This window comes from Coturnix japonica, chromosome 7 (genome assembly GCF_001577835.2).
Source record: "Coturnix japonica isolate 7356 chromosome 7, Coturnix japonica 2.1, whole genome shotgun sequence".
In the NCBI taxonomy this organism is placed as follows: domain Eukaryota; kingdom Metazoa; phylum Chordata; class Aves; order Galliformes; family Phasianidae; genus Coturnix; species Coturnix japonica.
This window is the reverse complement of record NC_029522.1, coordinates 13765478-13777768: the sequence shown is the minus strand read 5'-3', so window position 1 is coordinate 13777768 and position 12291 is coordinate 13765478. Positions and strand designations below refer to the sequence as shown.

The window sequence follows — 12291 nt, the reverse complement described above, 5'->3', positions numbered from 1 at the left end:
TTTCTTAGAGTTATAATTTTCTTTTTACTTTTATACGTGTGTACTTTTGACTAAAATGTTTTCAATTATGAGTCCATTACTATATTTTTAGCTTTTATTTTTTTTCTTCTGTTGCAATTTGTGTGACAAACTTCAGGGTGCTCTTTTATAAATTATTTGTACTTAGTCTGGAACACACTGTTTCATGTGGTATCAAGGAGTTGGTGCATATCATTGCTAAGGGTAAAGCAGCTGTAAGAAAACATCTGGTCACCTAGCTGTGCTGTTCCCAGTAGGGATGGATAAATACCACCACATGAGACACTGTGCCGCTCCTAAGTTACTGGGAACTGGTTTTGTCCCTCTTTTTTTTCTTTCAAAGAACAATTATTTAATAACACTGTTTTATTCTTAATGTGCTTGCTTTGTAAGTGATGCATCCTGTAAGAATGGGTTTGTTCATTGTGTGGGGTAGGTCTCAGTGAGAAAAGAATTTGTTTTCACAACAGGTTTTCAGGACATGCTGGCATTTCTATTGATGCTGGTTGATTCTGGGAGAGCAGTCTTGTTCCTTTTGTCCTATGCCTACTATAGCCTTTGGCTGTACTTCAAGATGACAATGTGTACCAATGTTGTGTAGTTGGGTTTTTTGTTTGCTTGTTTTTGTTAACTTCCTCAACACTTGTTTTAAAATATTCATTAAATAATCTCAGCCAGAATTATCATTTTGATACTAATTCTTATGTTTGGTGTTGTGATGTATTTGAACAAAAGTGTTTATATAATCATTGGCTCTTGCTAAAGTTTTAAGCCTACCAAGTGAGTGAATAGTGTAACACTAAAATATTAATATTTCGGGATGTTCAAGATAGACTCATTATTGCTGTAATTTTTGTGTGCTCTTAGGACATTGCAGAACATTTCCTGCATTGGCACTGTGGAGCGTGAACAGTGAGTCAGTTGCAGGCTCTTCTGTCTTTACTGGCTTGTAGGAGGGGAGGGTAAGGCAAACCTGTATCCCTCAGTTCTGTTGCTCCCCAGGGGCTTTTAGGGAAGAATGTGACTATTGTCAAAGTGGCTTCTGTGATGGGAAAGCTGTTACTGACTCTGTTGGTAAGGCCAGTACATGCATTTTTGGACATGCTAGGCTGCTAACTGGTGTTACTGAAGGGTAATGTTTGCTGTTACTCTGGTTTTGACTGGATCCTAGTCTTAAACTCTTGTGGGGGCTTTGAGTTACAGCTCTGGCATTTGTTATGGGCATGTAAGCTTTGCTACATAGGAGATTGCTAGTATTCTTTTTATGAATAAAATGATAAATATTTCTTGGGCTTAATCTAATATATAAGCATGGTAAAATGTGCAAGTTTAGGAACTGTTATAAAATATCTTCTATTCCTCTAATTTCTGCCTCTTATTTCTCTTTTCTCAACATAAGGATAAAAAGTACTTTTTTTTTGTGCTGTCTGTGAAGGGAGGGAGTGGTGACAAGATTAATTTCCCCCCTTCCTCCCCGTTAGGTTAAGGTGAAACTGACACTCAAGGTCCAAATACAATTACCAATTTTAATGAGAATTTGTACTACAATTACCTTAAGTGTTGGCACTCGTACAGTTGTATCAATCTAAGCTGTACACCTGAACTGTGTGACTTGATAAGAAAATGAATTTAGCCTTGTGCTACTAAGCAGCTTTATGAAGGAAAAAGAAAGAAATAAAAAGATGGAGTAGAGGTGGGGAAGAAAGAGACAGAGAAAGGGATCACCAGTCTGCATTCCAGCATTGGTCTAGCAAATGAGGGGGTCCTCTGTCTCTGAGAAAGTCTCTCAGGGCTTATTTTGGGCATCCTTTCATGCCTGTTAGATTTAGAGGGTTTGCTGTTAACGTGTCTCTTCATCAACAAACAGGAGTTCTGGACAGAGCAAGGCCATTCTGTCTCCAGACTGCTCCATCCTCCAACTATATCTCCAGCCTTTAGCCCATTGTCATGGCAGTGGCCTTATCTTGCAAGTGTTTGAGATAATTCCAGGCATACCACAGATAAGGTGTTTTTTGTTAGGCTGCTGCACCTGATGGAAACTGAATGTGTTGCACTGTTTTCTTCTCTGCATGCTAGATAAGTTCTGTTTGGGTACTTGGAGGTGTACAAACAGTTACCTCTCAACAACAGTCAGAAGAGAGGTAGTTTGTTCTCTCACTAAAATTCGATGAAACACATCTGTAGAGCAAAACAGCAAAACGTAGATATTTTTGTCTTAGTAATATATTAATAAACTTAATAAATTTCCATTTTAGTTATCCATGTCAACAGAAATGTAATTGCAAACAATTTTTGTTTCTCTTGGAGTAGCAATTAATATCTGTGTGTGTGGTTTTTCTGTTAAGAGGAAATGCTTGGTTAATTCCTCAATTGCAGTGAAATATATAGAGGGGATGGCATGATGACTGCCTTCCTATGCTCTGTTCTTCCATTTCTCTGTGCTGCTTTGAGCCCCCTGATTTCCCCAACCCTGTTCTGAATGGTAGTAGTAGTTTCATTCTTCCCAGATGGTCAGGAACTGGAATGTGTGGTTGGGAACACACACTTCAACTACCACTTCTCTTGTCAGCTTGTTCAGGCAGGTCTATGCAGTGGCTAAGCAGATGAGGATTATAACATAGATGGTGTGCAAAATGCATAGGGATTAGGCCAAAAAAAGCAGAACTGATATGTAAATAGATGTGGACTACTTAGATAATTCTGTTTATAACCCACCTTTCCTTATAGGCAAAATGTAATAGATTTGGTTTCGAGTTTGTGAGTGCTGTTTATTGGGATGCGTTGTGATCAGCTCAATGTAAGGATTTGTGTGTGCATATGTAGATTTATATTTATTTTTGTGTATATATATGTTTTTGTATTTTTTTTTTTGCAGTCCGTTTTGTTTGTTCCCACACTCAATTTGGGGAGGTTGGTTCCATCCCTCCCCATTTTCTCTAATAGGGTCATAAGCAGAGGCTTTAAAGGAAAGAGTTCTAAGTTCAATTTATATATATATATACTTATTTATGTTCCATATATATATATGGAACAGATAATTTGTTTGTAGATAGAAGGCCCTTATAGGAAGGGATACCTCAAGACTTTGACTCTAGTCCTTATGATTAAATGTACCATCTTTTGAACACTTCATCATAACTTAAGTGATGAGTCATTTCTGACTCAGGCAGAGGAAAAAAGAACAGGTCTATGAAGAAGTTTGGCTTTGAAACAGTACTGAAAGCCAGAACAGAATAAAAATATGGAATGTTGGAAGTCTGGATGTGAGAATCTTTTAGCACCTCATTTCTTTACACTTTTATTTGTCTAGTGGATGATGTAATGAAGAAAAACATCCTTTAAAAAAAAAAATCTCAGATTAATGAAAGCTACTCTCAACCTGATAACAAATAAATGCTTTAGTTAAATGTTTTTGAAAGAAGTCTTGTTGTATAACCAACCAGAAATAGTTGACTTACAAAGTACAGTGTGTGATAGGTTACTCTAATGTTCTAAAGATCTTTGAACTGTTGCCTTTCAAATTTATTGTCCTGAGGATTGTGAAGTGACAGCCACCACACAAATACATAAAGATGGTGGTAGGGGAAGAGAGAGGCAACAGAAATGGGACAACCCTTTTGCTTTGATACATGGACTATACAAAAGCACAGTCCTTGTGGTGGAGCAGGTTCATGTTCTCCAACTTTGTCCCTCCCTATCCTGTTTTGAGCATCTCAAGAACACAATCTGCAATGTCAGCATTTCATCATTCAGTTTTGCTGTGCTGAGACTGTAAAAGAAAGCTTAACATAGTTTTGATCATACAGGTACTGTGTCTTTTATTGTAAGTTGCATTTCTTTGAGCATTTACTATCCCTTAAGGGGCTGGATTCAAATTTATGTTTTGGAAAGTTCTCTAGTGAAAATTTTGATCACTGAAAACTTTCCTCAGATTCCTTTTATATTTGAATCTTGCAGCCCTTGTGTACGTGTTGTGCCGTTTCTTTGTACTTCATCACTAAGTCTAATGGACGTGACTAGGGAATCTGACAGCCATCACTAGCAGGTAAATGTTGCTGTGGTCTCCGTGACATCCTTAGTCTTTGATTGTTTGGCTTGTGGAATAATATGGTTTATGGTAAATATTGTGTTATCGGCACGTGGCTGATACAGGAAGATTAGGTTCATAAGAGTAATTGCTGTAGGCTGAAATGTCTTGGTTAAGAAAATAGCCACAACATAGAATTACTATAATTAATATGAAAGCTCTTCATCCTATTGTGTAGTAAACTGTAATTGTGGGGAAAAAATAATATATTTAGATCTGAAGATAAAAATAGGACTTTTATTTAAGTCTCTATGCAAAATTATGGTCTGGCAAAACAGGCTTGTATAAAAAGCACAAGTGGTTTTGGTATCTTATTTCTTGTTGAGGTGTGCTCTGGGAGTTGGTGGCAGAGCTCAGCCTAATGTCTTAGTGCCAGGAATGGCATTTCAGACAGGACAGTTTTATTGTGCGGAGTGAAGGGGTGAAAAACTTTTTTTTTTTTTCCTTTTACAGAACACAGTGACAAACACAACCTGTTAATGTCATGTTAGTGTGCAGTGCAACACTGTAATATAGCAGACAAGAATAATCCTAGAAGTACCTTTCTAGGCCATGACAAAGCCTAATGTTCAGTTACAGCTTCCCCAATACTGAAGAAATCTTCATCTTAGTGTTGCCCTGTGTATGTGGCGTTGTTACACACTCTGACTTTACGTTCCTGTGCTGTGGAAGAAAGACTATATTTAGAAGTAGTCAGTTAATAACAGCATCTCTAATGTAGGGCATATAGTATGTTAGGGAAATACCCAACTGAAATGTGACATAATTATTTAAAAATACCTATCTCTCTCTATATATTTATATATATTAGATCCCTTTTTATTTTATTGAGTCTGGCAAAAAGAAATGTATGTGCATGCTTGTCTTTCTGTAGTCTGTGTTCCAAATGCCATCATTTCCTTCTGCCCTGATAAAGTAAAACACTTTGGAACTGTGCTTGTGAAAACATGTATATGATGAGTTCGGGGCAGTAGGTTTCAGTGTCCTTGCAAGTCAATTCATAGTTTGAGATGTCTGGAGTTACCATTCAAGTTTATTTTGAAATGTTAGTTGCACAGATCAATGTTTAGTTGGTTGAGATTGTTTTGGTTGAAATCTATGATATGTATTAATATAACTATTGCAAAACTAATGTCTCCTTGCAGCACAAAATACAGATGTTGGTTCAGTTGTCATATATATATATTTCCTTTCAGTGGAGATTGAGATGGGTGATAGAAAGTAAAGGAAACAACCACAGGTGAGGCTGTTCAGTAGAAAGCAAATGACAGATATTCAGTGAGATGCTCATGCCCTGTTCTGAAACTTTGTGGGAGCGCTGAGGCAAAGGTTCCAGAAGTTGAGAAATCAGAGGAGTCTGGAGAGAATGTTATGACAAATCTAACATCTATTTCTATTTATTATTATTTATTTCCAGCACAATGCTGGGGTTGCAGTTGGTCACTTACAAATCAGATATACGTCAGCATTGGATAAACACGTAGGAAGGCTTTTTTTAATGATACATTTTCAGCTGTTGCTGTAGGGCCTTAGGAAATTGCTTTTTTCATTTGTCTCCCTGTTACACAAATTGGAAATGCTTCGCATTGTTGCAAACTATTTGTGGACTTGAGTGCAAAGCTGCTGCCTTTTATTGTTCCTCAAATGCTCCCTGATTGTAAAAGATTCTGGTAGGTTGCTGCAAACGCGAGAAAATGAACTGGGTCCATATTCTACTAGGTTTTGTTTGGGACAGAATGTTGCAGGCTGGTTGGTTCTGTGCTGAGAGTATTTGGCACTTCTACAGCCATGCATTGGGTTACTGGCACACAAACCACCCTGTCTATACAGGATAGCAAGCGTTTTACTCAGGCTGTTTGAGACGGCAGCTGCATGGTAATTTTTGAGATTTCTTTTGGTGCTTCTAGTATGTAGAAAATTTTACACCTTTGAAGTACTTCTAAGCCTGTTTTTCCATTACGATCCCCTCACAGAATTATGAGCCATTTTTCTTCTTGAGCAGGCTCGGAATCTCAGGAACTGCTGCACAAGATTAGAATACTGCAAAGTCATGCTGCCTTCGTCCTCTTTGCAGATGCAGCTTGGCTTGTAGTTGCTTTCCGGTCAGAAGGCAAAGGTCTAATTTACAGTTATTTGCTACTTGCTAAATTTAGGTTGGACTGCTTTTCTTGCTTTTTTTTTTCTTTCTTTTGTTTGACACAGAGGTGAGGCATTTTACAGCTTGTTTAGGATCTTTTTTTTTTTTTTTTTTCTTTCTAAATTGCTCAGTTAAAAACAGGGTTCTTCAAACTACATTTTGGAAATGAGCTCTCTTCTCGTGGTGTGTTTGTAGGCCCATTACACAAGGCAACTCCCAATATTAAAAGATGCTTTTCCAGTCGGGATCCTTAGTGTTGACTTACTGTAACCAATGAGTATGAAAATTTCTCAGTGCCCCTTAGTTCTAATGGGCTGCTCTGCCATGTGAGCACTTTACATGAGCCCTTCAGCCAGCACTTCTGATACCAAACAGAAAACATGTGTGCAGCATTGCCACCAGAGGCTGGGGAAACCTAATGACCATCCTTGCAAACATCCTTGCTGTTGGCTATCCCTGCAGTTCCTCTGGGATTTTTGGAGAGACTCCAGCAGCAGCTCCCTACTTGAATGTTTTTCCTATGTGGTTAATTTTGCCTATTTACAAGTATGCAAGTATTTTATTGCTTTTTTTTTTTTTTTTTTTTTTCTATTTAAAGTATGACAAAATGAGTTGGCAATGGAAAGACTGGTAGGTAATTGTTTTATGTGCCATATATAGCAAAAGGACATACAGCAGTGTATGGTGTGGTGTCAGCCAGAATGTGTGGATGGAAGTGACCCCTAATCCTGTTCAAGATGGCATGGCCATTCAGGGAAAGTGCTTTTGCTGAAATGTTCCTTTTCTTGGCAACATCTGAACTTGCAGATGAGGGGACATCAGATTAATCTTTAGTCAGGAAGATTAAACAGGAGAGCAGTAAACAAGTATTTCATTTCAAATGCAATGAACCATTTAAAGTTGTTTTTGTGTGTTTTTGTTTTTTTTTAAAGTATTTTAATACTTTTTTTGGTGCAGTATGTGTTTAAAATATATATGTAATGACAAACTAGCCATAATTCTATTTCTGCAGATATTTTTTACACCTTCAGTGTTTCCTAACTTTCTACTTCTATTTGCGGTTCTTTGATAAAGAGATTAATAGTATTTATATCACAACAGCAACAAAAAAATGAAATCACTTTTTCATTAGCAAAAAGCAGGAACATTGCCAACTGCTTGATTCTGACATACTCATCTTTCCATGGGCCAAAATGGCAACAGGTTTAGGCTTCCACTGTAGACCAGTGGTACTTGGTTAATCCTGTGTTATGTCACATGCAGGAAATATTGAATTTTTTGAGTTAGGAGAAAGCTATGTAGTTCATTGCTATGTTACATGGCTTTTTACGCATTTCCGTGCATTTGATATAACAGTAACTATTATAAAGCAGAAAACAGAAGAGACCAAACGGTCAAGAAATTGTTACTTTGCTGATGTTCCTAAGCATTAAAGAGTGTGGTGTTATTGTAGAACACACCAAGTTTTCAGCTATATCACAGAATTGTAGGGGGTGGAAGGGACCTCGAGAGATTGAGTCCAACCCCCCTGCCAAAGCAGGTTCACCAGGTTGCACCTGTAGGCATCCAAGCAGGACTAGAATATCTCCAGAGAAGGAGACTCCACAACCACCCTGGGCAGCCTGTTCCAGTGCTCTGTCACCCTCACTGTAAAGATGCTCTTGTGCACATTCAAGCAGAACTTCCTTTGTTCCAGCTTATGTCCATTTCCCCTTGTCCTGTCTCCACGTACCACTGAAAAGAGACTGGCCTCACCACTATGGCCCCCACACCTCAGATATTTATAAACCTGGATTAGATCCCCTCTCAGTCATCTTTTCTCAAGGCTAATTTGATTTGAAACAGAATATTTCTTCTAAGTTCTTTCTTGATGCTACCTGCATCTTGCATTTCCTTTATGGATTGGGCGAGGTGTGATGGTTGATGAGAAGATGTTGCATGGCTCATGGTTGATGGTTCATCTTGGCCAGCTGATTGGAGGGAGATGGTCAGGACTACCCAACAGCTCTCTTCCAGTACTGTAGATTAACTTAATCAGTTTCTTCAAGACTTTCTTTTTTGCTGGGAAGGATGTTAGGGCCTGTCAGAAGCTAGAATGCTGAAGTGTGGTCTGGATAACTGAACTTTGTGTGGGACTGCTCATGGTTGGTTAGCAGCTGACTGACTTGAGGCACTTGTGTGAGCTCAGGAAAAAAAATGGAAGTAATTTTTTTCTGCAATAATCCATGCACCTAATTTCATCCACAGAAACTAATTTTCCCAGGTTTTCTCCTTCCAACTTCTGTGATGCATGCCAAACTTTGCTATGGGTTTCTCTCTGAAAGGTCCCTAATGGCATCTACTTCCACAAACCTGAAGTATGAAGCAGTGGCATTTACAGATGGAAGAGCAATGTATCATCTTATGTGGGACCTATTTTTAAAAAGTTTAAATTCACCTTATATCATCTGAGTGGTTTTAAAATTGTTTATCAAGTGTTCTTATCACCATACATAAATGTACCTTTGAAGTTACAATGGTTCCTTTAAAAAAAATTGTATTTCTTCTGTTCTAAGAAACTGCTAGATCAAGCTTAAATTAGTAACTGAATATGGAACACTTTTGTGGTGGTTTTAGTTAAGTATATTTCGTAAATTGTAACAAATACTATCCTTGTATTTGTTGATAGCATTGATAGTTACTTGCTGACAACATTAGCAAGTTAGATGCAACTCTGAAAAATGTTTTTGTTTTTTTTTTTAATTTCTAAAAGAAATAAATCTGTTTTTTACTGATGAAACTGAATGATTATCCTGGACCTCTTTAAAATTGTATTGAAATTAGAAATTAGGCAGTTTGAATTTTTCTCCTGAGATCAGTCTGGGAGTCTTGCATTTGGACACAAAAGAAAATGTGTTAGGTCTCAGTAAATATTCATCTAGGGCACAATGACAAACAGTGTTGTGTATAATTGGCAGACACTTTCCATTTAGAGGTTTGAATGGAACTGTTATTTCAGATCATTAATGTGGACTTTGTGAGAATTGATGGCAACATGCAAACTCTGCATCTGCTGTGGCTGGTTTGACTCCGTTCTAAAATTAAACTCCTTAAAATGCTTTTGAGAGCTACAGATGAAAAGCATTGTTTTGGTTGCTGATATTGTTGCTGGTGTTACTTTAAGCCTTACAAAACCTTTTTGTGTAAAGAAGCAGCTCTTCCATGTAAAAGCCAGGTTTTATTAAAGTCCCTTGGTCACAGTTTGAATTTTTTTAAAGGACAAGTGGTGTGCATGTAGTTAATGCAGGGAAATCATTTGTGGTTGCACTCTGCCACTGGATGCTGTTATATAACATATTTCTAATATGAACTAATCTGCAAAATTTCCATGACTCGATTTATGTTAGGGCGGCCACAGTAGTCTTTTCTAATTTTATAACCTATGTGTAATTGATAGGCATTTGAAGTAGTTTTCTATTATAATATTTTTTTGAAATTGGTAGCTAGTGGACAACATACAGCCTTTCCATGATGAGAATATTCCAGGAGTGTAGAGGTATTTTCTATGTGAATGGTGCCTGAGGGTATTTTATTCCCATATTAGATCAATCTTCATATGCAGACGGAAGCAATTTAGTGTAGTGTAATTTCAACTGAAATTACTAATAATGTTGGAGGTAGAGTTCCTGTTATAGCAGTTGTTACTTTTGAGTGTTTTGTCACTATGTTTTCTGTCAGTGTAGCTGAGTGTTTGTTTATTATTGTTTCAAAAGCAGAAAGAACTAAGCGTGTTTAACTATTGATGTGTGCTGGGCTTTATAACAGTGTGATGATAGAGAATATTCTGCCTTCCATTATGGAAGAGTCAGGAGAATTCTATAAAGAGGGAAGTTTTTTGTGATTTCTTTTGTGACTGATTTCATCTGTCAGGAAGCTACTTTTGAGCAACCCACTTGTTCCTGAGTTTGTTTGAATTTCCAGTCAATGTATTTTGAAGTTTGCAGAAGCTTCAAAAGCAATTATTCCATTTCAGGATATTTTCAGCCTCACCGTGGGTCCTAATAGTTTTGTGAAGTGCTGAAGATGTTTTTGATACTGTATTGGCATAACCTATAACAGTTCATTTTTCCTTTCTGTTTCTCTATTGGAATCATTGCTGAATTAGTCATAAAGAAATTCAGGTACTAATGAGATAAAGATGTCCCTTCCACGAACTTTTTGCTTTAAATGTGTGTCAGTAAGATGTGTGTGTGTGTATGTGTGTATGTGTGTATATATATATATATATATGTATGTATGTATTTTAATATATATATATATATATATGTATGTATGTATTTTAAGTACTAAGAAATTCAAATATGAGCACAACAAATATGCAATTATTGGAATGTATATTTATCTAGCCTTTAAGATCAACTAATGTTGATTCATATAAAAGATCAGATACAGTAAATGCCTAGAGGCATGTGAAGATAAAATTGTAGTACTTCAATTGGAGAGATTATTAGAGTGCACCAAAGAGAAGGATTAAGAGAGAATTTTATTCCTTTTAGTTTCTTTCTCTGTTTTTCTTTTCGTGGTTTGATCTCTGTGTGTTGTGACCTAGCCTGACCTCACACCAAGGAATAGAGGAATCAGACTTCTCTGGATTAAATTGTTCTTCCAAATTAGTGGTGTTGCAGCTTGGAAGCATATAGAAAATACTGAAAACAAAATTGAAAAAGTGTATCCTTCTTGATCTAAAAATGCCTGATGAACACCTATTGTAATTTTCAGTGTATTTTATTAGTGATTATTTTTCTGTTATATATCTTTGCCTTATTTCTAACCTGCATATATTTAGTTCCGTCCCCTACCTTCTTTTTTGGTCCCTCTAGATTTTAATAAACCTTCTGTGAAGAATTTTACTAACAGTTTTTCCCTATGTAGTGGGCTAAAGATTGTCATGCAAGGACCCTTCAATCTTCTCTTTGACAAAATATATTGATCTCTGTAAACTATTTCAGTAATTAGCAGCAGTATTTGTCATTCCTGTCGTCATGCTCATGGTTCTCTCTTGAACTGATTTGTGATTGTTTTTGAGATGTTGGCAGCAGAGCTGGACACAGTGATTTAGTAGCAGTCACAGAGGTAATTCAGCCTCGTCCTTCTTGATGTTTCCCAGTTTATACATAACCTACTAACTGTATTATCCTGTGCAGCTCTGATCACCTGTGATACATTTGATGATACACAGTTCGAAATTCAATTTTTACCTTGTTTTGAGACTTAGAAATCCAAATTTTGTGTGGTAGATTAGAAACATGCAGCAAAAATGTAAAGGTGATGAGGCAGTGGAAATACAACATGCAGATAAATGAGAGGCTTATAAAACATGGATGGTAAAGTGCACCCAGACATGAATTTCAAGCACCACAAGCATGTATCGCTCTCCTACGCTCTGGTGGCTCAGAAGCATTTTGCTTAACACGTTTGTAGTTCTTTCATAAAGGAAATCAAGCTCTTTGCTTGAGATAACTGCCCAATTGAAAATTGTGTTTAAAAGCAAACAGTGTCTTTCACCTTCTAAAGTGTTCTTGCTTTGACTAATTTGCATGGAATTTAAAATTTAAAAATATAATAAAATCAGAAATCACTACTAAAATAAACTGTTCTTGCTCACTATTTTTGTCCATTTGTTAATGAGGTTTTTTTAAAGAAAGAATTCATTGAAAACTGCGTTTTTTATCTATAAAAAGCGCAGAGTACATGAGAGCATTTTCTGAGTTTTGCTTACAAATTTCAGTCTCTTTCAATGTTTATATAAAAAGCCTAAAAAAAAAAATTCATTCCTTGATAATTTTCCATAGGAACAAAAATCCTTCAATACGTTTTGTTTAAAAATGAGATGGAAGAATGGGACAGTGTGTGGCATTTTTGTTTTTTCTGATGTTTCTTAAAGAGTGTTCGAATCATACATCGTATCAAAAGGATTATAATATGTAGCATTTAATTTTTCCTGTTTTTATCAAACTGGGATATGGTGCACTGTGTTTATGTATTTCTATGTATAAATACATGCTTATAA

The 12291-nt window shown here is 36.6% G+C and overlaps 1 protein-coding gene across 13 annotated transcripts in view; it reads left to right on the top strand.

The window, feature by feature from the left end:
• OSBPL6 (oxysterol binding protein like 6) overlaps positions 1-12291 on the top strand; it is an 83960-nt gene that overhangs the window by 18487 nt on the left and 53182 nt on the right. Inside the window, exon 2 of one of the 13 annotated variants that reach the window (XM_015868337.2) lies at positions 3976-4063. The exons of the other annotated variants lie outside the window; for them this stretch is intronic. The gene's annotated coding sequence lies outside the window, so the exon portion shown is untranslated. The remainder of the gene's footprint in view (positions 1-3975; positions 4064-12291) is intronic. 13 annotated transcript variants of the gene reach the window in all.